We start from the raw sequence: 26555 nt of genomic DNA, 5'->3' as shown, positions 1-26555 counted from the left end.
TCGACGGCGGTGTCGGAGGAAGAGAATGTTGGAGGCCGCGGGCGGTTCGCGTCGGCGTCGATGACTTTATACAGTCATCGTTGGGGATAATTGGCCGAGCGAATCCTAAGCTGTTTAATTGGCGGCCGGTTCGCGGCCGAATCGCGACGATCCGCGAGAACAATGGATGATTGGTTGGTTATTGGTTTTTGCGGATTTTTTAATCTGTTTTTGTCTGGTTTATTCTATATATCTATACCCAATTCCAATCTCCTTTCTTTTTTCGCGAATTTTTTTTTTTTATGGGATTGTCTTGCGAGTTTTAGTGAAATTTGTTGATAGGATACTTCTTTTTTTTCTTTCTTTCTTTCTTTCTTTATAAGTAAAGTGTTATAACGTTGACAATTGTACGAGATGTTGAATGATGATGCGATATGAATAAGAAAATGGGAGATTGAAATGATTCATTTTGAAAATAGTTGTTAATAATTGTCATTGCAGATATTAGCGAGGAAAAAGGAAAATGATAGTTGTGGAGAAAACTTTTATTTTTGTACAGAGAATCGACATTTTTGGATTTTCATATTGATTTTAGTATTATTTTCTTTTTTTTTTTTTTTTCTACCAATTTTATATCGGTTTTAAAATCGCTTCGGAAATCTATTTATTGATCTTTCGATAGATATTGAAATGGATTGGAATAAAAAAATGAAATGGTCTTTTAGTGGTCGTTATATATATAGTCAAATTACTAAAACTAATTACTTGTTGTTCGTCAATTCGTTACTTTCAATCCATTGTTTTTATCTATTGAAATATTGAAATAAAAAAGGAATTAAAGTTTTTTTTCAATGAATTTTGTTTAAATTGAAAACATTATTCTTTAGTCTTTTTATCAATATTTCCAAATAAAATGAGTAAACTAAAAAAAGAATCGGAATCGAATAACGAATAGCAAATACAATTTTATCATGTTGTTCATCATGTTGTATACAAATCTTCTCCAACAAAACTTCATTAATGTTACAATGCTGCTATTCAAATTCAAATTTGATACGTTCATCACGTGAAATTGCGTTTTATATAAATTACATGATAGGCAATGATATCAATTACGAATCTACAGAAAATATTTCATTCTACCAACCGTATAACTTTTCAAACATGGAAAAAAAAATTGTAATTAAATTTTATACTGACAATATCTGTATGTAGCTTTATAATTCCATAAAGTCATTTAAGAAAAAAAAGAAAAAAATTGTTATCATTAATCCGCTGAACATTTCATTTTTATCGGAATAATACGCATCGTGAAATTTTGTGGAATTTTTGAAACGAAAAAAAAAAAGAAGAATTTTAAAAAAATTTCGAAAAAAAATGAGGATATACCATTGTAAGCTGACCTAAAATTTGGAAAGAAAGAACTTCTATGGAAAATAAAAAATAAAAAAAAAATAAAAAAAAAATAAAAAATATCAGAGCGAAAAATATCGCTATAAACTATTGTCTGGAACAGATGAGAACTGTCTATATCTCTTCGTGACAGGAGGGATTATAAAATATATAAAAGGTTGTGTACGCGTTGATCTTAAATTTTCACGCTATGCATAAATATCCGTTATATTCTCGCTGCAACAGTGGAGAGTTCATATATAAATTGACTCGATAGAGTCGACCGGATAGAATATGAAATCGAGATATAAATTACATGAATAAATGGAAACGGAAACAAATATCAATGGAAATACATATATCGATTCGTCTTTCTTATGGACATCGAAAATTGACGTGATGTATCGATGTCTCCGGGTGCTATGGGAATGCAATTATTTTATATTTTTCATAGATACGAATTTTGTTTCCAAGATATAAATTCGTTATTTGAATAATTTTATAATTTTTTAACTTCGACTCGTTCATTATTCGATTCCATATTTATTGTAATAATAATAATAATAATAATATCGTAACATTTTTTTCATTGCAAAAACGATCTCTTTTTTTTTTTTTGCTAAATTCTTTTTACATAATAAAATATACATAAGTTTATTTTTAAAGAGACACGTGTTCTTTAAACATTTTTCAAATTGTGTTTTCATCGTCCAAAAAGAATAACACGTACATACGCATAAATATATTTATAAAAATTAATATTGAAAAAATTCTAAATACAAAAAAAAAAAGAATAAAATTTTTCTCTCCAAATAAAAATCTCTACTAATCCCTAAGAGAGGATGTTATCACTATAAATAAGTCGTTGCAAAGATTCACGAGAGGCAAACTCATCTCTTCGACACGTCCCCAACCATTTTACGAAGGTTTACGTCCATTTCCGGCACCGTGTAAACACATTTCTGCACTCACAGTGTAAAGATGGCGTTTACGAGAGATGCAGTTTCACCGGAAACAAGGCGAGGATGAAACCTCAACGCTCGCCCTGAGTACACCCGCCATATGTTGTGTTTCAATAGCTTCTTGCGTAAATACTTCCGTTGAAACTAAACATCTGCGGCGTTAATACGCTGCGTAAATTTGCTGAAATCTCATACCGCGAAAGATTGCGCGCAAAAAACGATTGGACACTGTGTTTTTGAAACACAGTTTTCACTACTGCCGTTTGCCACGTATTTTCTTACACGTTTCAAACGCAAGTATCCGACGAGTAATCTCATTTCGATGAAATCGATGAAATTTAGAACAACGTTGCCATAAATTTTATCTTAATCATGAGATATCCTTCCAAAAATAAACATATTCGACCCGTTCTATAATTTTATAAAAACATATTATACACGTAATATCGAATTACGTAAAAAAATCTGATATTACAATCACGCTCAATTACGAGAAGAATAAAATTTTTCAAGACATGGTAGATACGATACGACCTGTAAACGTAACCTCAAACCGACAACCGCGTAACAATTACCGAACAAACCATAACCAAAACCACCATTTTACACTCCCATTCACGAAAACTCTTAACCGCGAAAAGAGCGATATACACCAAAACAAGACTCGGACCATCTCTTGCTTGAATAAACGGCACGTTCGCGAAGTGGAATCGTTTGATGCTCGCGAGAAATGGCCTCCACGAACACACTTGCAACGCGAAGCCAAAGAATAAAAGAGGAAAAAGAAGAAGAAGAAGAAGAAGAAGGAGAAGGAGAAGAAGAGGAAGAAGAAAAAGAAGAAGAAAACGTTGCAAAGGGAGAAAGCGTAAAACTGTGGGTGTGGGAAGAGGAGGGGAGGGGGGTCGAGCGTAGACGTAGCGAGGGGAGACGTGGGGTCAGGGGTCGAAGGAGGTGAGGTGGAAGGGGAGGGGAAGAGGAGCATCGCGGTATGGAGAGTGGTCGGGAGAGTGGGGGAATCGGAAAGAGGCACGATGAAGGTTTTACTGGCGCGGTTATGCCCGCCGGTTTGCGCAATTTCGGTGTATCTGAATTGGCGGAGGAGTCGTATCTAAACGAGGCCGGATGAATCTGCAACCCTCCTCTCCCTTTCCACTGGATTCTCTCCAGGGGGCATGTCCCATAAAAACGTTGTAACCTCGGTTTCCAGCGTAAGATTCCATGGCAAAAGGAAGGGAGGAGGAGGAGGAGGGGGGATAAAGGAGAGAAAGGAGGGCTATCGTGCGATACGGGAAAGGCTTCCCCCAGGTTTCGGAGCTTTGTTGTTAGAATCCGCGCGAGAGACAGGAAGTTAAGAGCTGTATCCGCGCGACAATAAAATGTATCCTCGCTTCGTGGCGGTTTCTTGATACGGGTCACGGGGATGCGGGGTGAGGGAGAGGGAGAGAGAGGGGAGGGAAGATGTATCGATTCGATGAATAAAACGTTGGTTTCGTGTGACGCGTGTATACGCGAGGATATGATGGAGTTCGTACCACCAAGCTTTTGGTACATTGTTGTCTTGGGATGAGACGGTTCCTCTCAGATGAATGGAGACTTTGTACGAGTATAAAATAAACGAATAAGATGTATCGAATAAAATCGAAGTGTGTATAAGCACGATGATGGGTATTTTCTTTTTTTTTTTTTTTTTATGTTGAAGCAAGGAAAAGAGATTTGCTCGATGATATATTTATAGTATTTGTTTTTTTTTTTTTTCAAGGAACTCGAAAGAAATTTTCGAGAATGAGAATCTTTCGTTCAATTTCGATATCGAAAATCGTTCTTTGTCTCGATTTTTTTTTAAAGTTTTTCGAGTTTGCCCGGTGTTTCGAGAAGGGCGATCATTATTCATTATCCTTGAATTCGTCGAGTGAAAATGTGTTAACGACTGTTTCGATGGTTATTCGCGATGGTGATCATTCTTTTATAGTGGAAACTTTCTTCTCGGAGGGATTACAATGCGAACAAGAAGAATCTCGAGAGCAAAAATTTGGGTATGAAAGTAAAGTATCGTTAAATCTTCTTAAATTTTTTACAAGCTTGGCAAGAATTTCATTTCTTCGGTAGGGAAATATTTATTGGCGATAAAAAGGATTAGAATGAACGTCTTTGTATGGAACTGAAAAAAAAAAGATTATTAATTCCTTTTTCCTCTTCTATTCTTTTGGATAAATTCTTAATGATAAACTCAATTGGTCAATTAAATTTCTGGATTATTACGTATTTAAAATACTCGAATGAATTCTTTAATTAAAATAAAGTGATCTTTCGAGAATTTTATACGTTTTAAATCGATATTTGATGATATAATCTAATGATTTTATTAAAGATTTAAGCTAACATTTAAGAAATAACAAGTATAGAAGAGAGATCGTGTCTTATTTCTTATCAGATTTGCTGGAGCTTAAACGATCACAATAGAGTATTATCTATTGTTGAACAAACAGGCATTATAAAAAACTCCTGGTCACAGAAAAATTAAGATCAAGGATTTCGCTTTCATTAAGGCCACTAATTACATTCCGAGTTTACGACACGATAATTATACGGAATAAACGAACGAGAAACTAAAAACGCATAAAACCAGCAGAAACAATTCTTCAAACCAGAACAATGGCTCGATATTATTCATAAATGCAATAATACACGACTTTGCCCTGCTACGTAATACATAAATTTATATATGCGAAATAAAAAAAAAGGAAAAAAAAAAAATAAAACGATTTTTAAAAATTTTCCAATTTATTTCCCCAATTTGTTACTCCATTTAATATTTCAACACTGATAAATTTAATATTTCAAACATTCCAGTTTCCAGCATCAGAAATTCCGGATATTTCATATAACCTAATTCAACATTTTAATTTTCACAACCAATGAAGCTATCTGCATTGAAATTTAAAGCTGTGAAAAGTGATTGGAACATTAAACGAACCTCGTCGAAACGAGATGGTTCTCTCTGATGTTCTCTCACGAAAATTTTTGCCTTTTTTTTCTTTTTTTCTTTTTTTTTTTTTTTTTTTTTTTTGGAAGCTTTCAAAATTTCCACCCATAGGATTCGTCGGCGAGGACGGTCCATCACCAACGGAATTAATAGTGCTTGTTATTAATTTATCGATAGCGCTTGGCACGATTGCATGAAAAAAAAAAAAAAAAGAAAAAAGAAAAAAAAATGGACGAGGCATGCACAATGCTTTTTTCACCATAAAAGTTTAACAACGTTCACGCGATATTGCGACGCGCGTATTAAACGGTTAAATGTTAAATTTCACGCGCTGTTTACTTTTATTCGTCGCGCTTATATCCACCCCATCTATCGCTTTTCGTGTAAATATCATTGAAAATATATTGCTTATGTACGTGGATCATTATAAATCGAAAACATACTTTATGACATTTTACGATTAAATAATTCTTTTTGACGCAATCTTTCTTTTAATTCTATTTCTATTTTAAATTCTTTATTTATTTATTTATTTATTTTTGTAAATTCATTGTATTTAATATTTAAGAGATGTTTTCTATTTTAATTAAAAAAAAAGAAAATTAAATCAAAATGGCAAACGTGAGAATATTCATAACGAGTGCAATCGTTGCAACAAGAGAAAAACTTCAGCTTGCAAAGATGAAGTTTTCGTTCGATCATCCTCTTCGAGAACTTTTTCTTGTTATAAATCGAAAACACGTACTTTATAACATTTCAGGATTAAAAAATTCTTTTTGACGCAATCTTTCTTTCGATCCTATTTTAGATTCTTTTTTTAAGAAATTTATATTATATTTAATAAATGTTCCCTATTTAAAATAAAAAAAGGAGAATTAAATCAAAATGACAAATATGAAAATATTCGTGACGAATGAATCGTGCGAGAAGAGTCGAGAAAAACTTGGAGCTTACAAAGATGAAGTTTTCGTTCGATCATCCTCTTCTTCCACCCTTCTTATTCCAATGAGCCACACTTATCACGGCGAATCGAGCGTGATTTCACGGTGATTCGATGCAGAAGAATCGTGGAGGAAAGAGTTGAGTCTCGTGGCTCGTTCCAAGGGCATGTCGCCGGGGCGCCACGTTTGTCTTGGCTGTCAGAAATTTCGAAGACCAAGACCGGGAGACATTTATGAAGTTCCCCGTTCCAATCTCAAACTTTGATAAGTTTGCACATACGCGTCACGCGGCCAAACTTCCAAGGAAACGATTCGCCAACTTCTAAACGGACATCTTTAGAAACACGATCGGCCATTTTGTCTATTGTTTATCGTTGATTTCGTTGGATTTTTATATTTATAACATTATTTTAATCTATATTATCGAAGAATTTGTTCGAACAACTTTTTCCTATTCTTCTATTTACGATGAAATAGTTACGAAAACTTTGTATTTGAAACAAATAGGGTGAATCTATCGAAGAAAACATCCTTTCCTTTCATTTGTAAAGTGTCAAGACGAAACAATTTCGAATTTAATTAATATTTAACAGTGAATTTTCTCGTGTTCAAACGAATCCAATCAATGATTTCAATCGGCTGATAGAGTTTATTTCTATAAACTAATGAAACTTATACACTATCACTATTAATTCGTCGTTGGAAAATATTTCTAAGATACTCCCTTCTTCCAAAGATCGTCCAAATTCGAGCCTACTCATAGTCACGAAGTCACGAGTCAACAAACTTACACCTAAACTCTCATGAAACTCTGTTTACTTCTGGAGAAGGGACCTGGTCCGAAGTTGTGCCAAAGAAAACAGAGGGCGGTCACAAGAGCATCGAACGATAGCCTCTAAACGAGGAAGGTCTTGGAAGGTCTAAGCGAGAACGTGGAGATCTAGTGGGAGGAGATCGGCCTCCTAAATTAAAACTGAGTGACTGAAATAAACTCAAATATACGGAAGATTGACAGATTAGATTCAAATTCGCTATAACTTTCAAAGGAAAAAATAATATATATATATATAATAATTCTAAATTGAAACTTCTATAAACTCTAATCCTAATGTTATCCTAATGTAATTGTATATTTATATAGAATAATTTATATAGAAATATAATAATAATTGTATATTTGTATAATTCGTATAATTCAAATAGATTTATTACACGAGGCATTAATTAGAATACATTGAATTGTATTGATTTATAATGGACTGTACTAATGCTAAATTCACAATTCAAACAACAAAACAAGTTATTCATTACAGGATTTATGAAACGTTGTAGCCAACAACGGATATACAAAAGTATATACGAGAATATGGACTCTCTCTTCATCTTCAACTTAAATTTTCAATCGTCACTCACGACATAATGAACAAACCTCAACCGACATTTTCTTATCCTCTAGAAACCTAGACCATCAATCAACCATTTTTACATCGAATTTCTTTCTTATTTTCAATGTTATTTACAATTTGTTATTTCATTCGCACGTATTGAACTCGATTCCGTTTAACAACGGAATCACAAGAAACTGGTGGAACTAGACACGTGGGAAGAGGGTGCGAATAGAGAGCAGAAAGGGTGAAAGAGAAGAGCAGGATGAGTCGAGACAAGGCTGCGGGCAATTCGAATCGTCCGCCTTGTTAGCGGCGATAGAGGGATAGCGGTGTTCTTGGATCCAAGTTTGCTCGTTGTTGGACAGAAAGAGAGAGAGAGAGAGAGAGAGAGAGAGAGAGAGAGAAGAAAGGGGACAGAGAGGCGCGCTCGCTTTAAGAAGCAGTAAAAATGACACAAAGGAGAGTGGGGAGTTGTTGGAACACACGGGGAGGAGGCGAAGGGTTGGGAAAAAGAAAATGGGAAGGCCACGTTGCGCCGCGTGAAATTGAAGTGGATTTGTGACAAGTGGCTGCTAACGACGTGTACACAACCACTACGGGACGACGGGCACGGGGCCGCATGGAAAATGAGGCCGGAAACACGGACGGGCCACGTGCTCGCCCTGCCGATTCGACGCTTCCGCGCAAACTGGCCAGAGGTTGCCTCGTTTCGTTTGAGCTGTGACTGTTGAAATTTTCATTTGTTTCTGCCCTCCTTGTTTCCTTGCTTGAAAGCTTTTGATATTATAAAAAAAGAGAGAGAAAAAAAGAAGAAGAGAAAAGAAGTGGTTATATTTGTAACCCCCTTCGTTTGTAAATAATAATTCTTATTTGAATAATATGTTGAAAAATATATGAAATATATTGACAGATTGATAGATGCAATATTAAATTACATCAAAAAGTTTCTATCTTATAAATTTTATCTTATCAAAATGGAGGTTTCTTATTTAATATATAAATTTTTCAATAAAATTATTTTCATCTTTTCAACAGTGGGTTTATCGTGATATTCGGGAGCACCGATTTAAAAATGTCAATTGAAAACTCTTCAGATAAGATTAAAAACAATTCTCGAGCGATGGGTCGCCTTCAAGAAATACCTCGCGGGGTAAACTTTGCCCTGGTACTTTCTTTTGCCCTTTAGCGAAAAACGTGTATAGTCTCGAGTCTACTGTTCGTCGCCGCGTACTCGGTTAAAAGCCACAAAGAAAAGAAACAAGGAAAAAGAAAAAAAGAAAAGAGAAGAACTGAATAATACAGTTATAAAGCGGATAACCAGGAAATTGAATATTTATTCGAACGCGCTTCGTCCAATTCGATGTTCGAAACGTTCAATTATCGATCAAGAAAGCGAATAATCGTGAAAAAAAAAAAAGAAAGAGGGGAAAAGGAATTTAAAGCGAAACCAATTAAAGGAAAAATAAACAATTCCATTTTTTCGCTGTCAACTATTCCCTACATTTTATCGAATTTTAAGCTTGCGCAATTCTGGCTCTCTGGTTTCCACACTGGAATTTCACATTAATTCATTCTTGCTATCAAATTCAGTCGTTTCACTCTGGTTGCTTTTATCGAACGTCTGGCATGCACGTGCGACCATTTGTTTATTACGAGCGAATCGATACTAGATACTTTTTTTTATTTATCCTCCGTTGAGAATTTACCACGAAAATTTGCCCTTTACAAATATCTACTTATCCATTTTGCATTATTCTCTCTTTCTCTCGTTTCTCTTTCATTTTGTAAAATCAATTTCACCATGAAATCAGTGCTCCAAAACTGTAAATCATTTTCCAGTATCGAATTTTATCCACATATCTATTTTTGAGAAAAGGGATTATTGTCGATCTATCTTCATTCGATATATAAACTATATCATAAACAAGAATTTTTACATTTTTTATATTAAAAAACTTTATGAAAAACGGATAACATTTTCATACATTCTTTAAAATTTAGAGAAATGAAAATTAAAGGAGATGCAATACAGAATTGTATTTCCTTTAAATAAAACTAGAACATACGTACAAGATAAAGAATGAACAAATAAAATAATGTTGCAACAAAATCAAAATTAACCTCTTTTACTGGGCTCCACTATTACAAAAATAATTCGATTTTAAGAAAGATCCATCTTTTTTTTTAAATTCTTTTAAACGAGGAACCACGAGAACATCCTGTACAAAAGAAGCTTACAAAATGACTAACGATCTTGTTGGCTAACGTTCCGTCTATCGACGCCGCTAATTCGTCATTTCTCGCACGTCGAGTGATTCACGGAGCTTCAACAGGATAACGAGGGAACCGGTCGTCGACGGTTCATACACATGTACACACACGCGCGCGCGCATACACATACACATATACAGACCGGCCATTATGCGGCTCCACTTGGTCGCTCTCGTTTCGACGATCACAATGACTCGTTGTGTTCCACCGAGGATGTACCACGCTACGGCTCAAGGTTCTCCTCGTCGCGTTTTGTCGGGATTGCACAATTATGCGAAATATCCGAGCGCGGGGCACGAAACCGAGTGAATTACACGGCTAATAATTGGAGCAGAGGTCGTTGAATTGAGCTCGTTCTTCCGAGAGGCCGAGGAATTGAAACAAATGATTATTGAATGACTGAACGTGATCGACATCAAGGTTCCAGATGGTTGGTCTCGTGAAATCATCGTTGCACTCGTCAACTTCGTGTTTTCGTTTTCGTAACGATGAGGGGTTTATGAAGAAGCACTTTTACTATGCGTGATTACATTTGTGCAACACTGTACATTTGTGTTGAACACTGACGATACGATCATTTGATATAGTTGTGGACTGTGAGATAATGGGGGTGAAGAATAATGTCGTTTAAGGGCTTTTTAGGTTATATTTTTGTTGTTTGGAGGTTATATTAATCTCACTGTATTGTAGATGTAATGTATACTCAAAGAATAAATAACTACTTAACGTTATATAAAGATGTATTTGAAGTGTACAAACAGATAGATAATTTGAGTTAAATTGTAAGAAACACTTGAAAGTATCTATTAACATATTTGCTCGCTGCTTGTACGTCATGACCAAAGTCAATACACAGCGAGAATGACAAACATAATCGTACTATGAACCAACTAATTCTCATTCCAACATATGTATATATATATATACATATATATCATTGAATAATGAAATAAAAATATATGTTGTACAGAATGAAGTGAATTTGTCCAAATGTAAAAATAATGCTTCTTCTCAAGGATCTCAATCCCTTGCCTTTAATATTTTCTTCAAACAAACTATACGTATATTCCAAATAAATCACCTTAAACCATGCTACCGGATCGACTAAACATCGAAACGCTTTCAAACCGAACGAATAATCGATTTCCCGGAACGCTACGATCGAAACAAATCGAAGAATCGATCTCTTCACGCGTAAGCAACGTATTTGTTTCCTCTTCGTTCGTATAAACTCGACCGATCGAGAGAGAGAAAAAGAGAGAGAGAGAAGACGTTTTTAGAACGCGACAACGGTGTTACTTAAGCTATTATTTAAGTGGCTGGCAAGAGGGACGTTTTAAGTTGTCGTTGGTGGAGTGCAATGCTGTCGCTACGTGTCCTTGACGAGCCTGTCATTGGAATTCATGGCGAGTGACACAAAAGAAGGGAAAAAACCGTAACGATGAATACCGGGCTTGTATATGCATTGTGAAAGAGAGTCGGTATGCAGGAGAGCCATAATATGCCATCTCGTGGCATAATCTCGTAACAAGAATTATCTCACATTACATACATGTATGTATATAACAATATATGACTCAGAACTTCTTAAATACTTTTTCTACTGATTTTTTTATTTATTATTTTTTTTTTTTTACGAATGTAATTAATTGCACAATTTTAAACGAGCATATTAGATTAAAGTTAATGAATATCAACATAGATGTAAATAAAATAATTTGTAAAGAATGAGATAATAACGATTATCATGCTAATGGATACAATTTTAACGTAAATGAAACGTTAACGAGCCTCGTGAAAGAATTTACGAAAAATTTATGATGAATTGTTCGAGATTTATTCGAGTTTTATTCGAGTTCATCTCGAAAATATTTCTTTGTAAAATATTATTCATAAATTTGACGGGGACATGGATTGGCCACAGATTTTGTCTGGCTTAAATATTTCTTGCATACAGATATCTGAAAAAAGAAATGTTTGTCAAAGTTCCAAAAACGATTCCATAGTCGAAACAAGCCATAACCGTTCAAATAAACATAACGCATAAGCTATTTGGCAACACGAATTTTAGAAATCTCGCTTCTCACTTGTCGTGATAAATAAAAATGATAGCCATTTCGAACAATTATATCACTAATACACTTATCATTGTGGATTTATAATAGAAATAATTTTTAACATTTTCGTGAAAAGATAATAATGAAATTTAAATTTTACAAAAAAATAGAATCAATATATTTATATTCCCATGTAACATTCAAATGAGAATGGGGAATGAATTAATCGCATGGCGTGACGGAAGTTGGCGAAAGAATCGAGTTGAATAGAATCGATTTTTCTCAGGCGGACGAACACAGGGAGAGGGATATGAAACACACGTTGCTTTATACGCATCACCGTTTTGACGGTTCCGCTCGTAACATTGCGTAATACGCTAGTGATTCACGCGTGTTTGCCGCGACGCAAAACTGAGAGACTGACATAAACGTGGCTGTGAACATTCAAGAGGCCGAGGAATAATTCAAACGCTTCGCACCAAGCCGACGTGTACAAGGCGTTACCGATTTTAATTTTACAATTTTTGCAAATAATATCAGTTTGCCAGTTTTCTTCTGATCTACGTGAAGGGAAAAAAATGTTACGTGAGATCGTTTTGGATCGTTTAAAATTGTATTAAAAATTTATGGCGAGAAATAAGGAAATGTGAAAGGAACGGTTGCAATCACTAAATATCTAAATTTAGCGCTAAAAGTATTATGCTACTATTGGCGATAGCAAAGTTTGGTCATTAAAACTTGGAACAACACTGTGTACAAGTATTTTTGCGAAAGATTTGCATTTAAATGGCTCGCGCTGCTTAACATCCGCTTCGGCGCAATATGATTTCACGCTATTCTAATGCTGTTCGTTTAATCTGTTCCTGTTGTTCTCTTTTTTACCTTCTTCTTTTATTACTTTGTGCTTTCAAGGATTAGATCATCTTTGTTGGTTCAAAAGATTTTCTTTTTCTAGCAACTCGATACTTTAATGTCTTCTAGAAGATGTAATACGTTTTAGAAATAAGATGTAATTAAATCTAATATTGAAATTCCAATTTTATTTCAATTATATTTCTATTTCTATTCAACGTTTTAATATCTCAATCTTCAATATCTCAAAAAATTTTGATTGTCGATTTTTAAGAAAACTAAAAGAGTAGAAAATAATCTTGTTGACAAATCGGAAGACAAAAAATAAAGATAATAACGGGAAGCTAAAAAATAGACGGACGTGAAAAGGGAATCGTAAAATACTAGCGTGAAATTACTTCCGCCATATTACTTTCACCAGTCAAGCGAATTTCATAAATTAAAAAGACAGTCGCGTGAAGACAACAGCTATAATTCTGTGAACTTAAATAAATATCGTAGAGTTATACACAGTGAACATGGATGATAATTTTTGTATATTAAAATAGAAATTATATTTTTTCTCTTCAAGAACAAAAAAATTTTGAATAAAATTGATTATTTTTAATTTTTTCGAAATTATATTTCACACGATTTAAATATTTAAATATTTATATATCTCTTTAATAATTCGAAAAAATTCAATAAATTCAATTGTTAATTAAAATTCGGTTGCCAATTCAATAAACCAATGAAATCGAGACTTTTATTATAATAGAAACATTTATATTATATAAATAATACTTTTAAAAAAATGAAGATGTTTAAAATTAAAATTCCATTTACATAAATAAAATATATTTCAACTATGATATTTCAATTATTCATCTCTATTATTTCTTCACATTTCTACCATGATATCTTCATTTCTAAATCTAACAATCTATAATCCTCGAGCAAAATCTTCCAAACACTTAATTTCTAAATACAATCGGCTTGTCCGCTAATAAATCACGAACCCTAACCTCAAATTCATCCATCCTCGAGGCTAATATCTCACTAATAAGCATAACAATGATCCTCCTTTCTCTTCAGAATCATTATTACACTACACGATCAAGCGTTACTGCAATCGCATTATCATGTCCATTCGGATAAATGTATTACCAGAATTTTAATTCTAGAATCCCTTTCAAGGCCTGTATCCGCGCCATTCAATCAACCGTGGCAAACTGGTCGCGCATATGCTCCGGTTTCATACTCGCGTCATTCATTCCTTCTATTTAAACCACAGCCAGAGCGAATAACAAACGCGTTGCTTATTTTAGCATCGAGTTGATCAATTGTATCCAACATTCTCCCGAGGCTACTAAAAAGAATCCTTCTAAGAAACCGTGGTTTGCGCTCACAGCAAACGAAAACTAAGTCCGCCATGATAACCGAGGCCAGTGCCGAGCACAATGCTATCGACGAGCTGACGGAGCGTGAAATTCGAGTTAACCTACTTGCATTATGGTGAAATGTGAAAAATGTGTAACCTTATCGAGACGAATTTTTCTATTATTATTATTATTATTATTATTATTATTATTATTATTATTATTATTATTATTATTATTATGTCTGAGAAGATAATAGATTTAAATCTTAGAATCACTCCAATCAAAATAATTTCACAAAACATAAATAAGATTGCACCGTTTATCGCGAAATTAATCTTATTTATTTAATTATTTAATTTTATCAATTTATATTTTGAACATATATATATATATTGTAGAACATATAAGGAAGACTAGAAAAATCTTGGTCGTATAAAAAAAATAATTCAATGTTATTTAAATGGATTTATTATTGCATTTATCCTATGACTCCCATTACGTAAGACATTAGGTCACCGCTACACCACGTAATTTATTACAAATGTAAATGGGTTAATTGTCAGGTTACATTGTACGATTCCGCTGACCGGTTGGAAGTTATTGCCGTGGTTGATACGGCCACGTCTTAAAAATCTGGCGTCATGCGTCAGGTATGCGGCTCGCAGCCTTACGACGAGAGTCGAGCGGATACGAGAGCTCGTTTATGTGGGCGCTTCCGGCAAGGGCATAGGACCCGATGTAATTGCATTTGACTGTCGTTGGTTAAAATAAGCAACGCCGAGTCCACGATGTCGAAACGACCGAGAGCCGCGACGCAGAGGGCACTCTAGTCGTGAAAATCGTCGTTCCTTTGTCTCCTCGCGTGTGTACACAATGGAGTCGAAAGAATAAAGGGAGGGAGGGAGAAAAGGAGACGAGGAAAAGAGGAACACGAGTTTTTTTTCTCCGAGGAATATGATCGTTAAATCGAAACGCGTGCGTGTACACTTGCCTCATCTCGAGTTATCGATCCATCTATATATCTATATATCTATATATAGATTTATATATCTATATATATATATATATATATATCTATAGTCCTTCTTTTTTTTCTTTTTTGTTTTGTTTTGTTTTTCTCTCGTTTTTAAACGTCATTTGCTTCGAATAATGCGCACGGGTTTTTTCGCAAGTTGTAAACGATGAACGTGTGGAAACTTTGTGCCATTGACACGTGTAAATACTTGTCTATGTGCCCCCGACGAGAGTTTCGATGAAAGGCAGTGGTATGAAAAAAAAAAACAACAAACGAGATAGAAATGTAACGAACAAATATGTTTTTCGACATTATAGGAACATGTAGAGGATTTTAATGTTTCCTTTGAAAGGAGAAACTTCGTTATTCGAATTGAATATAGAGGATATAGTGGTAAAGTTTCCGAGATAATGGATATTGTTTCTGCTGTGATTTATTTTGATATGTTTTGTACAAACAATGATAAATGGAAATATGAAGTTCTGTTTAGTTTAATGAGTGATATATTTAATTGAAATATTTCATAAAATTATAGAACTCTATATTATAAAGTATTTTTGTTTTCTAACTAAGACTTAATATCTAAGATTTAAAATTATAACAATAATAAAAAACACACTTAATGTGGAAAATAAATTAATTAATATTACAAATAAAAAATAATACAATTTATCGTATACTTAATTTTAAAATCAATAATTTTAATGAAAGGAACGATTATTATCTTTCTGGGATTACGTAATGAGTTTAACAACAAAAAATCAATAATTGTTTTAGAAAAAGAAAAAAAAATTTTTTAAGCAAGTTATCTTAATTTTGATATTCAAGTTCGAGGAAACCTGATAATTTCCAACTAAAACCGCAACAGCAATTAAGTTAAACATTGGCATAGTTAATCTGGAGCAAGACTTAACAAGTGTTAAATAGATCCATTTTGAGGTGTTTAACGAAAGCCGGGTAACTAGTTAAACACGTTAACTATTCTCATTCTAGGTGACCACTTTTGGTTGCTTAATCGTTTCGAGCCGGATGATTTCACCGTAGTGCAAGTTACATTAAGTCAAACAAGTGTCTGTGTTATTGACAGAGGATTAGCGTGGTTATAGCCGTGCCTATAATAGCAGATAATTTTCTGGCAAATGATTATTCCATCAACTGCGAACAGAATGTGAAAATGTTGTTTGAGAAAGGAGTCTTCGGGTCGTTGATTTCTTTTTCATTGCTCGTCTGTTGACTGTGCTTGTTAATTGAAGAATTTGTACGAAATGTGGAAAACCACGAGTAATATTTTAAAATATTATATATTCATGTTTACACATACAATTAATGATCGTAAAGAAAGTAAGTAAATTTTTTTTGTACAATTAATTGAACGATAAAAATCTTTTCAATAAAATTTTCCGTACAATATAAATAAATAATTTTAACCAAAAATGATTATTTATCATAGATAAAAATCCAATCTTATAATATAGGATATGCATTCTAATTAGACTTTATTTCTTCAGTCAATTTATCATACGCTAACAAATAAGTCTTAAAAAAATTTTCAGCTCAACTTTATTTTTTTCTCCAAGATTAAATTTCGATTCCAAATTACTGTTTCGCTCTCCGAAAAAAAGAAAAAAAAAAGGAATCCACTCGACGAAAATCCAATATAAACACAAAAGACTGAAAAGCACATGTTGTTAAGTAAGAGAATAAAAGATTCTCAAAGTCAATTGAATGAAATTCGCGTCACGGAGCGCAATCGACGTAACGAAGCACAAGGTCGGCCATAATCGATACAAAGATGATTTTTTTCTCCTTCTCTCTCTCTCTCTCTCTCTCTCTTCCTTTAATTCCAACGGAGAACAGTATACTCGTGGGTGTGCTTTAAGTATCCGTAAATCGAGATCCAGAAGTTCTTGCTTCTTTCGCAGTCCGCCTCCGCTCGAGATATCGCGATACGAGATACTATTTTTCTCTCTTTGTCTTCTGTCCCTTCTCTTTTCCTCTCTTTCTTTATCCCTCTGTCTCTGCCTCTCCTCGTCCTGTTCGCGGAGCTCGAGTGGAATTACACGAGGCGCGTCCGTGTGTCCTTGCAGACAACACCCACGTCGAGTTACGAACGCTTGCACTCGACGACGACGACGACGCTGCCTCCTACCTTTTTATTATCTTCTTTCCGCGCGACTCTCTCGCTTTAACGCAGGCAACTGGCTCTCTTTCCTTTCCTTTCTTTTTTTCTTTGTTTTATTTTCCTCTCCTCCTTTTTCTTTTTTTTTTTCTTTACCCGCTGCATTTACCTACAGCAACGTTTCCGGCAACTGGTCCGCACGATTAACCGTCTCGCCCGATTTCTGATATTTACGCGACGATCGTTTAATCACGATTCTCGGCTCACGGAGTAGTTTATTTCAGCATAATTTCTTTTTTAAAATAGAGTTTATAAGAGTGTGTAACAGTGTTTCTCAACTTGTTTCGTAGCTCAACGGATAAAGAAGAACGAAATTTGTTTCGAACTACGTTTACCATATTGGAGAAGCTCTTAAAGGGCTAAAAATTACACGCGGATAGAAAAGTATCCGCATGATTCGTTCTTCCCCGCCAATTTTCTTTCCAACGATCGAGAAAGGGTCGAAAAGGGTGTATATTTCTCTTAAAAAAAAATAAAAAGAAAAGAAAAAGACACGTGGGCAAGTGAGATTATCTTCGTCACCTGTTGAGGGCAGATGGCTGAACCAGCTGAAATTTTACTTGCGCGTATTTTACGGACACGTTTTCTAAAGAAGTAAAAAAAAAAAAAGAAAGTAAAGAAAGAAAGAGGATGTAGAGAGAACGTAGAGAGGAAGTTCAAGAATGCCAACAGCTGATTCTGGCCCTTCTTTATCAGGTCATCATTCCAGGCAAAGAGCAGAAAAAGTACCGTTTTGTCGTGGATACGATCTGACGACTCTTCGTTTTCGAGAAAACGAGGGACAATCTTTTTTGGAAAACTTTTTTGTGGGAAAGAAGGGGAGCCGAAATTTTTGCAATATTCACGGTTGATTAATGTTCTCGAACGCGACTAAGATGACTGGATAAGGATTATGCTCGCCGCATTTGGCGACTACGTAAGGGATTCCTTAAAGGGACGGCGGGGTTAAAGGGGCACAATGAAATTTTTAACGAGACTATTACATCGAGATTCTGTCGGACGATAACAACGGAACGGAGGAAGGAGGATTTTTCGTAATTCTGTGATCTCACGTTCCAGACCGTGTACGATAAAGAATTGTATGAATTTTTTGAAGAGAATATTTCCATCTAACAAAAATTGTTGATTAAAAAAATTTTTTTACTTGATAATAATCGACGTACACAAATTGAATACCCGACAGAATAATACAAATGTTGAACAAAAATAAAACTGATTATACAATCTTCGCAAAAAGATTTGATTGGCTTACGAATTTCTTCATTTGCGAAGATAATAATCGCATATACGCTGATTATCGCGTAAACACGCGATGCTCGTTAACGACAAAGTGTAATGGGAAATTTGAATGTTCATTAAATATTAAATCGAAAACGGTATCGTAAAAAGAGCACGCATTGGAGGGAGGGGGAGGGGGAGAGTGTGCCCCCGCCTCTATTCAGTTTTTTTATTCCAGAGACGAGTTAACGATCCTCGTTTTACGCAGTTTCATGGGAGATTGGCGTCGTTTATTATAGTACAACCGGTTGTAATGGTGACCGACCATCGATCGCGGTGCACACTGTGCAAAATTATTACGTCATTATGCGCCGTTAAATCGTGATTAATTGCATTTCACTAGGTAATTCAATTGGACATTTCCTGGAACGAGTGAATGCGATAAATATCAGTTAGCCTAAATGTAGGTCTCGCTTGTTATTACGATGAATACGCGTTATTCGTTTCGCGTTTTGACGTTTCGTCTCTTCGACGATCTTTGGGATCGTGAATATATAGAGAAAGAAAAAGAAAAAAGAAAAAAAAAAATCCAAAAGCGTGGAAATTATCGTGGATTTTCCCTACGGTTTAACATTTTTTAAATTAATACACAACATGTTTTGGAATTACGTCAAGATTAATGTAGAACAATTTGATTTAATCCTATTGAATATTAAACGATGTTTAACGCGATCAATATTTATTATTGCCAATATATAATGACAATAATATCGTTGATAATTCTAACGATAATATCGCAATTTTAACGTTTAATTAATGTTGTAAATAATTTTTTAGAAAATTGTAAAATGCAAGGTAAGAAATCAATAATAATATCTGATACGTGAATTATATCTTGTAAGAGAATATCATTATCATTGTATATCAGGTTAATTATCAGATTACAATCGTAAATTGATACAGACTCTAAAATCGATCATTAGGAAAAAAATATTTCTAACGAATTAAATGAATCAAACGTTGAATTAAACACGCACGATTTAAATCGAATATATGCGGTATGACGCACGATTATCTATCTGTGAATCATATTAGAATATTCCACGAATCTATTCACGTACTCGATGCATGCAGGAACAAGGAAGCCTATACTGTTAGATAACGTGACTGTCAGTTTATGACTTTACGTTCCAGCCCGAATCGTAAACCGTTTCGTGTAGAGGTTCTGTTTAGGGAATATCGGCCGGTTATTACCTGGTGGAAGTGCCCTTCGACCAATCGGAGAATTAATTTCCATGATGGACTGTTCCGAGTTTACGACTGAATTTGATTCTACTCGCGTTTGGAGAATTATTCGAAAATAAGCGACTGGATTGATAGAGTGGAAATAATATTTAACGTTTCGAAAATAAAATTTTCGTCCTAGTATCATTTTAAAAAGGATTGATAAATTTAAGAATCTAATATAATCTAATATATATATATAAATTTTGTTGATAAATTTAATACGAGACATTAAAAATATTCATGATCATGATTAATAATCGTGTTTATTTGTAAATTTAAATTTTCCCTGGATTATTAGAGATTAATTTATCAAAATGTTATCACCGTACAAACACCGAAGAAAAAAAAATTGCGAACAATTTTTCGTGGATTATGAGGCAACAATAAATCAACGATTTATATACAAAAATAATGAGTAAGACGGAACAAATATGTCGGATTTGAAAATCCTCTGATTTAAATACCATATATTCTATTCAATAGTGTTCCAGTATTTTTATTTCGTCATTTTTTATCGGTTGGTTTATTTCTAACAGGAGATCGTTATCCATTCGTCTCTAAACCATTTTTGCGTATCTGACCGGTGTATTTCATAGAAAAAAAAAAAAACTTCCATCCAATCATGGAGATAACAATTACATCATCTGAATCGAATAACCTTACCATGTTAAGATCTCGTTGCATGCATGCTTTATGCTCATCAGTCGTATAAGATAAAGTTGAAACGTGGTGTGTAGGTGGCAGCAGCCCACGTACATGTAATAAACGTATCAGTAATTATCTGACAATTCTTTTTCTCTAGAGCAAAATAGTCTTTCATCTCATTGGCTTGAGAAGGAATTAAGAAGTAGATTTTAGTTACATCTAAAGTTCTAATCTTGGAAAATTAAAAAAGAAAATTTCGATTCGATGTTGATTATCGATTACTACGAAGAACGAAGTCGTTACAAATTATATACCTTATATCTTTAAATATTTTGAAAATTCAATCATCTTAAATTAAAAAGCATTAACAGTTACCGATTAATCCAATAATACTTGCCTCGTGCGATGCATTATTCCAAGTTCGTCCAAATGTTTCAATATTTAACCTAAATTAACAATCACAAAAACATTATAACACTTACACAAAAATATCTTCTTCTGATTTAGAGATAAAAAGAAAAAGAAAACACTTGCAATACCGTATTAAAAAAGAAGAGAAAAACGCTGCTCGATCTTTCATCCATTCCTAACCTAACCTCTCTCTACACAACACAACACAAATTTGACCGATCGAGTCTCTCCATAAATCCCTCTCCTAAAGTCTAGATAAATCTCCATCCGGATTCCCGAGCTATCCATAACGAAGCTGAAGAAAAATGCAAATTCAGTCTCGGGGGCGGGGGCTTGATCCCCCGTCGAAGATCGCATCCACTCGACTCGTTTCCATAAAGAAGTGAAAAAAAAGAAAAAAGGAAAAAAAAGGATCGGTTCCTTGCGGCCGGTGACACACCTTCGCTCGATGGTGGCGACGATGATAGGCGCGTGACACGTGGGCGGCTCTCGTCAGTGTTTCCTCGACAAAGGGGAGAAGCGCGGTTGTTCGGCGCGGTTGACGCGTGATCGATCCGGCGGATCCGTGCTCGATCCTGATTTACGCCCCCCATAAATAATGCTCCCCTTTGCGCCTCCGCGCCAATCTTGTCACGGGAATCTGTGCACGTGGAGGCCGACGTGGATCGACCTGGGTTCCGCCTGGGTCATCGATCCGTCAAACTGTCGATCCCTTGCCTCGAGCGGTGTTACGCGGAAAACGGAGTGGAGATGCGTGTCATAAGCGACCGAGGGGGAAAGAGGGGAGGGGTAAAGTGTTATCTTCGATGGGCTTGATTGGGAAACATTAGTATCTTAAGTACGATCTTTGACGAAATTGAAAAAAAAAAAAAGAAAAATAAATCGTCTAAATTAAGTATTGATAGTTGGATGATACTTGTGGATTTTTGAACGTAGCTTTTTTGAACGTTAAAACATTTAGACTCTTTGTGTTATATGATATGAGTTGAAATATAAATATAGATATATCGAATCGAAGCTTATGTTTTAAAATTTTAAATTTATTAAAATTTTCAATCGATATCGAAACTTGCTCTTGGATGGGGGGGATAATTATTCAATCGTTCTAAAAATGGAACAAATATTTCAAAAATAGACATGTTTAGGTGTCGATTAATTCTTGCTCAGTTATTATTGAAGGAACAAATGTATCGGGAGTTTTAACACGATACATTACACGATTCCGTTTACACAATCCGAATTTTTATCTGGAACGTCTCGAATTCGAGACGCTCGAAATTATTTCGTCGCACCCTGCGTGCGTGCGTACGCGATTAAACGTGTACGCATGAATCATACGAGCGTAATTTTCCTTACGTCAGAAGAAACATAAATATCCAAGATGGCTTCCGCCGACCGCCCGTCTAAACAGACTATAATTGGCATTCGATACGTTTGATTACCTTAATAATTCCTCCGGTTATTAATGCGTGCAAGCGAAAACAACACCGGCGGAACATCAATGGCTCTCTCTCTCTCTCCCTCCCCCCTCCTCTGTCATCCGATCTAATTATTCCTGTTGACCGTTGTTAATTGAATTACGCAATAAATCCGCGTATAATCGGGCATTAAACGGGGGCCTGCGTAACGATTTCTTAAAGTAATCATTTCTTATGGCGTTGGATTGTAATTGATCGCCAGCCGTGTATCACAGGGACCGATCATCTCGCCCATAAACGACGGTAATCTCGTCTGGATGCGCGTAAAACCGGTGATCGTTAACCAGATCGTAATCCACGTTGGACGTAGATGAAATGGGGACTGATTCGCGATACCAATTTTTTATGGGGGCTCTCGTCACGTTCGGGGATAATATATATATATATACATATAGTGAAAAATAGGAGGAGAAAATATATAGAATATTAACGGAGAACGCGTAAATTAGAGATATTTAAATGATGGATTTAACAATTCGTTAAAGCAACTTTTGATTTTTTCGATTCACCGTTGAATAATTTTATTATTTTATTTGTCTCGGTTTTGGGTTTTTCCTATGCATGAATGAAAAAAGAGAGGATAGGCGATTATGAAAATATTTATTAACAGGATTAATGATTGATTTCGTGTTCAATTTGTTTGTCGTGTTCAGTTTTTTGTTATTTTTGTTTTTTGTTCTCCTTTTTTTTTATTTTATTTTACTTTTCTCTTTGCATTTTACCTTTTTTCTTACTTTTTGTTTGTTAGTTTTTCTTTTTTTTTTTTTAATAAACAGTTCCGTGCTTGGGTTGAAATTTACGTATTAAATTTGTAGAGCGGTGTAAATGTAAATTGCGCGCGATATTTTACAGAGAGGCAGTCGGATTTGCAAAGCTTTTATTCCCCGCGTAATGTTTTTAAACGATTTCGTTAGGATGGAATTTCTTTGATCGTTGAAGCAAAAAATAACGGATGGAGGCCGTAAGACGGTAGATTTTTATATCATACTATAAGTCTCTTTTAACTTTTTTTGAACAATTTCAAATAAAAAAAAAAGAAATGTAATAAAATTTGAGATAAAAATAATACCACTTGTTCAAAATTTACAATTATCTAACATTTGGATATATCTTCTATTTTTCCAGTGTTCCCAATGACAATGAGGAAATATCATCTTTCAAGAATCGTTCGATCGAGGAGTTAATCAAAATCCGTGAGGTTCGTGGTTGGACCGATGCAATAATAGCTTTTTAAATGGCGAATACGTGAATGAACCGAGGTTAAATTGTTCCTAAGGTTTCCAAGAAGCTTGATTTCGAGGTACGTATGAAATTTAAAATTTGAATATTCCTGGCAAGCTGATTCACGAGCATCGAATTCACGGAATTCGAGAGCACAGAGGTCTGTTTATTAGAGGAATATTCCGACCCGCTTGTGTTCGTTACTTAACACAAGGTTATTTGGCACTTAAGAATAATTTACGAGGGCTGGCCTACCGTACGCTCAGCATCTGGCCGACGATTCGGCCGCTACAGAAAATGCCGGGCTAAGGAACGCGAGGGAAAATATTATGATTTCGTTTCCTCGTTCGAAATTCTGCAAACCGATTCGATAATTCGTAAATGAAAATTAATTTTCATCGTGCGAGTTTATATAAAAAGGTTCCTTTTCTTTTACAATTTTTCTAAGTTGGTTAATTTATCCGTCACAAATGTTGCATGAATTCGATTGAAAATGTTCGATGTTCTTTGATGAATGAATATTTAATATTTTTTTTTTCTTTTTTAATGAAATGCGTTATAAAGCGACCTTTTCTTTTACAAATAATGGATAATTGGTATTAGTTTTCGATTAGTTAGTTATATTAAATTCTATCATTAAAAGATTTCGAAAAACGATTGTCAAAGCATAAATCGAATTGTTCATCTATTCACGACTATTCCTCATCGGGCCATTAACAATTTAGCCTTCAACGTGTACTTTATATTATTGTCACACTATTACGTGTTGCTTGTCCTTGGTAAACTTTATGTGACTGCATAATAGTTAACGCGTTTAGATAGGTTCACCATACACGCGAACCTTCCTGTTTTCATGAATTAATTATGACTTAATGACGTCTCTCTTCAATGACACCTATGTGACTCATTTCTTCTCTTGTAATCGAATTGTGCGTATTTTTGTGAAAATTTTTCACGATGTTTCGATGATTCAAACTTTGAAACGCTGTTCCATGATTAAATATTTTAAATATAAATCCTAAAGTTTTCTAGAAAAAAGTTTTTTTTAGGAATATGTAATATTTAATATTCGTCCGTAATTTATTCACAATTGAAAATTTCAGTCTCAAAAAATGAAAATAATAATAATAAATGAAAAAAATGGATACTCGATTATTCATGTTTCGAGTGTTTTCAAGTGTTTCAAGTCATTGTCAAGTGTTTCGAAAACAAGCACCGTTGACTGCGACGCGAAGAAGCAATAATTATTGTCGACGAAGTTGCAACAGATTGTATCGCCGGTCAATTAGTACATCGTTCAACGAAAATAACACAATAAATTACTTTGTACCAATTTACTTTCTGACCGGTTAATGGGGAATCAATTTAAAAACGAAATAATGATATGCATTTTTTTAAAAAAGAAAAGGAATAATAATTGATAAGTGTAAATTTATACGTTTCGAAATGAAACGTTAGTTAATAATGTAGTTCCATTTTTTCAACTCGAATTCATAATGAAATTTCTATTTTTTACGTAATTATATAACCGAAAACAATAACAAATCAGAACTTATGAATTATTGATAAAAATTAATTAATTAGGAATTAAAAATAGTATTTAATTCCTGTATAAATTTGATAAGATAATTATTAAAAATTATATCATACTTGAATTGTTTAAAAAAAAATTACTTTCAAAAAACTAGCTCAGTTAAAATATCATTTGGAATATTTTTCATTGATTTTTAAATAAAATTCTAATGACATTCAGAATAATAATAATATATAGGCGTGAATTTTACGTATTGCATGAATAAGATAATTTTTTGTGTCTCTTTATTTTTCGTACATTCATCGTTCCATCGCCGAAACAAATAATAGGGGATTTCTCTGGAATCTAGTGAATTTCGCTAGGTACTATGACGTGTGCCTGTATTCACGCAGCTCTGTTAACGATTCGTCATTAAAATTCAATTGGTTTCGAGCGTTTCGAGGATGGAAAGGAAAGGTAAAAAGCGGGAAAAGAGAAGGAAAAAAAGCTGGATGATGCACGGACATATTTTTTCCTTCACGGTTACGATTCACGGGGATTAATCTTCTTGGCGTAAAAACAGCTCGAGAAGAACAGCTCTCGACTCTGCGTAGGCGTGCAATTTTCTTCTCTTCCTATAGCACCATAATTATTCGACAAAATTCGTGCCTCATTCTGATCCGGTCAACGACCAACCACCATTCTCGAAAAAAAAATTTTATTTTTCAAAATATTTTATTTATTCTACTTAGAAAACTTATCTTTTGTATTCGTAATCATACTGTGATCTTTTTTATTCGAGTACAATATTGATATTTGTATCCGATCGAGGTTACGTTACAAAATCGTTAAAAATTTTACCATCTATTAAACCGATCATGCGAATATGGATTCTAACCTAATTCTCTTCTAACTTCTTTCCCCGGATACGAGATAAGAATTTTTACATGTTTCGGTTAATTATACGGCTATTTTAAATCGAATATCTTTACCTTGCAATTAAAGTATTTTTAAAGTTTTTAAAACGCGCATATACGAATTATCAAATCGTGGTAACTCGATTAAATAAGCCAAAAGGCGTTTCTCGTTTGTAACCATACCTTCAAATCTTCGATCTTAATTATAACATTAATTAAGAGTTTATCTATCCGGCAATTAGTTACCGATTGCCCAACGTTCTATCGCGGATTTTTTATCGCGTTCGTATCAATTCCCTCTTTCCTCTTGATAATCGGCGGGCCTCGCCACTTTTATAAAATGGGAACCGACTCCGTGGCATGGGTAAACCGCACGTGTCGAGTCCCGTGGAAAATTAGATTTCGCGTAATTGCGTCGAATAAGTGGAAACGAGAAGCGGCCAAAGGTAAAAATAACAATCACGATTTTACGTCGGGTAACCCTC

At 34.4% G+C, this 26555-nt stretch overlaps 2 long non-coding RNA genes across 5 annotated transcripts in view; one reads left to right on the top strand and one right to left on the bottom strand.

The window, feature by feature from the left end:
- Positions 1–26555, top strand: part of LOC108004032 (uncharacterized) — a 78175-nt gene that overhangs the window by 14653 nt on the left and 36967 nt on the right. For 3 of the 4 annotated variants that reach the window (XR_009832469.1, XR_009832468.1, XR_009832467.1), the window contains exon 2: positions 23545–23719. This is a non-coding gene — a long non-coding RNA (uncharacterized LOC108004032). Of the gene's footprint in view, positions 1–11232; positions 11471–12259; positions 16543–23544; positions 23720–26555 lie in introns of all 4 variants that reach the window. The other variant, XR_009832470.1, reaches the window with a different exon arrangement.
- Positions 1–26555, bottom strand: part of LOC133667206 (uncharacterized) — a 141430-nt gene that overhangs the window by 83151 nt on the left and 31724 nt on the right. The gene's annotated exons all lie outside the window — the stretch shown is intronic.

The sequence above is a fragment of the Apis cerana genome, linkage group LG13 (genome assembly GCF_029169275.1).
Source record: "Apis cerana isolate GH-2021 linkage group LG13, AcerK_1.0, whole genome shotgun sequence".
NCBI lineage: Eukaryota > Metazoa > Arthropoda > Insecta > Hymenoptera > Apidae > Apis > Apis cerana.
Note: the sequence above shows the minus strand (reverse complement) of the source record. Positions and strands in the feature narration are given on the sequence as shown.